The following is a 3,110-nucleotide window of genomic DNA, read 5'->3' as shown; positions in this document are numbered from 1 at the left end:
GTAGAACTAGTTGTTTGAAACTTTGCTGTACTTGAAGACCAAAAACTGTACGAGGGTGCGGATGGAGAACCCTAAGTTATTGTCCTCGAATTGTTGTTGGGACACCAACTTAAATCCGTCCCATGTGAAGTTGAAGAGGGGTCTTTTTGCTCAACAATCGGTACGTGTTTGTTCCAATTTAAAACAACTTACTGAATTTTTATTAACAATTGATTGTACATACTTATGCAACACCGATTTTGTCGAATGCAGTTTTTTGTCTAGTCGATTACTCCCATTGAGGAAGAAAAATAGGCAGCTTACTGGAACGTCATGTTTGATGATGTTCAACCTTGTAGGAATGCAACACCAGAGGACGAAAGTAAAGATTTTGTGGATGTTGATCATGACTCCGAGGCCACTCCTTCATCTAAACCTAAAGGGAAGGCGAAGACGAGGCACCAAGGCAAGGGAGTGTTGCCATCCTCGTCTTGTTTAGCGGTGAGTACATAAATCCGTAAATTGTAGTTTTAATTTATATGCTTGTACTGTTTTGAATAGATATCGGTTTCGGTGGAGTTACGAAATCACTGTTTTTTATACGCATGATTATGAGTTTGTTCCTAAGTGAGAGTTTGAAGATTTTTCACTGATGGTGGATGTCTGATTTAAGACAGTTTTAGAGGATTTAGAGGCCGAGTGGCGTGCCCACATGGCCTTGGCTGCTGAGGTTGCGCGTCTGCGAGGTGACGCAAACGCTCAATCGTTTGAGAAGGCCCCGAGCCTTGATAAGCCAGCAGGGTTAGCGCGGGCCGCAGAAAAAGTCCCCGAGGATGCAAAGTTTGAAAAATCCCCTCCACCTCCATAAGACCATGACATGGGTTTTCAAGATCTTACCTCACCGTTCCCTCAACCTGATACCTCTGCCAGCGAACATAAGTTAGCTTCTGGAAAAGACATAATTGAATCGACAGCCCCCCGATGTGAATTTTCCTAATTTTGATGTCATCTTACCATATATAATTAAGGTTAGCAACATAAATGATGGTGCCCAATCACTCTTGCATATATTGGAATTTAGATTAGATGGTGACTTGGGAGAAGGGCAAGTTGTCTATCTTAGAGAGGAAGACGAAGACACGGAGGTCAGCGAGCATAGTAGCCACATTGATGAAGCTGTCGACGTGAACGAATCTGCTGGTCCATTTGGTTCTATGCCCCTTCTCGGTAAGAAAATGTAGCAGAAGCGTAAATGAATGCAGCTCGTGCACCATGTCAACCCTCTCCAATCCTACAAAAGAAGGAAAGTTGGTGATAGTTGAGCCGTCGAGGATTTTTTTGTTGACCCGGATCCTATGTGGATCATCCCGGACCCCGATGTAGTGGTTTTTGTTGACGTCGTGATGCGTTGGGCGTGCTCGCTGAGGTAAGTTCACTTTTGGTGGTCATTCAAACAATTGAATATTGAACGAGTATCCATATATCCCTAACAACCTGTGATTTTTTTGTGTACCAGCTATAAAGTCAACTTATACACATTGGCTACTGTGGGTCGAGATTTTTTACCGCACTCCTCAATTTCGAGGGTACTCTGAACATCAATGTAAGTATTTGTTCTTCATTTGTAACTAATTTCTGTTTACCACATAATAACTGAGTACAATAGTATAATTTTGCCTTTTACAATGCATTTCACCTTCGATTCAGCACATCAACGTCGACCTTTACTTTTTGAGGAAGTGATCGATGGGGCGTCTTAGAGATTTTAGGGATTGGTGGAAACTACTGACTTTTGTTTCTAGGTAAATGTTATGTTATTACTGATACCCTATTTTCCATTCACTTATGTTCCTAATATGAATTCGTTGTCATTTACAAATAGCCATACATGTCCTCAGTTTTGTTTTATGTGAGAAAATCTTAAGTTGTGTTGCAATGCATTAGTCTAGGAAAAAATGAAACAAGAATATGCAGAATTTGAGAACCTTGCTGCAACAAATGCTAAGGGCAAGGGAAAGGCAAAGGCAAAAGAAGTTGCAATTTTACACCTTCGAGGCACTTGATCAAGGTCGTCTCTGCTGATGCAAATGTGACGCCACACACGTGTGCATGGAATGATGCCGATGAAGTATTCATCCCATGTCATGTGAATGGCAACTAGTGGATGTTGGCTGATGTAAATCTTGTACGTTGCACCATCACGGTTTATGATTCACATTTCTCAAGATCAGGGTGGACAAAAATGAAGAAACAACTTACTTATATGTCTTTCGTAATACCCGAACTTCTAAAGGTGACGGGATTCCAGGGTGTGCCAAATGATTTGAACCTAACCCAGAAAATGATGAATAAACCGTTTGACATTCAGCCGAGGATCAACTACGGCAAGCAGAACAACATGTACGTTCTTTTCCTACTTATCTCTAACTTAATTGTAAATGTGTTAAATATCCAGTGCGTTGTAACCTGGACTTGTTCTTTGTGGTGGGGTGGACTGTAGAGTTTTCTTACTAAAATTTGCCGACTACTTATCCACGGGCTTGGACATTGATGACGTCCATCCTCGGAACATGGGCTTTTTCATACTCAAGCTTGCCATCGAGTTCATTAGAGATCATGCATTTGTGTGAAGGATTATGTGGACACCATTTATTTAAGTAGTTTTCTTGTTATAACCAAACAATTGGGTTACCATTGAAATCGTAATTTTAGTACTTAGTATGTAATTGTAATTTTAGTACACTTTGCCATTGCATGGTTTCAGCATTTAGTATGTAATCTTTATTTTATTACTTAGGTATTAAGGGCCTTGTGTTGGCATTGGTAGTACTTAGTAAGTTATTGTAATTTTAGTACACTTTGCCATTGCATGGTTTCAGTATTTAGTATGTAATCTTTATTTTATTACTTAGCAATTAAGGGCCTTGTGTTGATATTACTAGTTCTTAGGATTCACGATGCAGCAACCTGCGTGCATGTCTTGTTCATGTCCTGTGCATAACATGTAAATGTGATATGCATGGCTTGACCATGAAATGTCCACTACCAGTTATTGTATTTTATGAAACAAAGCAATGGAATTCCATTAAAGTACGTAAATAACATTGAACTAATTAAACATTAATGTCATT

General features: G+C 39.8%; 1 long non-coding RNA gene across 1 annotated transcript; it reads left to right on the top strand.

The window, feature by feature from the left end:
* Window positions 1-661: 661 nt before the first annotated feature.
* Window positions 662-2,808, top strand: LOC139192491 (uncharacterized). The gene is made up of 3 exons (XR_011576681.1): window positions 662-1,405; window positions 1,496-1,582; window positions 1,687-2,808. It is a non-coding gene; the product is annotated as an uncharacterized lncRNA (long non-coding RNA).
* The last annotated feature ends 302 nt before the right edge of the window (window positions 2,809-3,110 follow it).

Source organism: Malus domestica, chromosome 15, assembly GCF_042453785.1.
Source record: "Malus domestica chromosome 15, GDT2T_hap1".
Lineage (NCBI taxonomy): Eukaryota > Viridiplantae > Streptophyta > Magnoliopsida > Rosales > Rosaceae > Malus > Malus domestica.
Note: the sequence above shows the minus strand (reverse complement) of the source record. Positions and strands in the feature narration are given on the sequence as shown.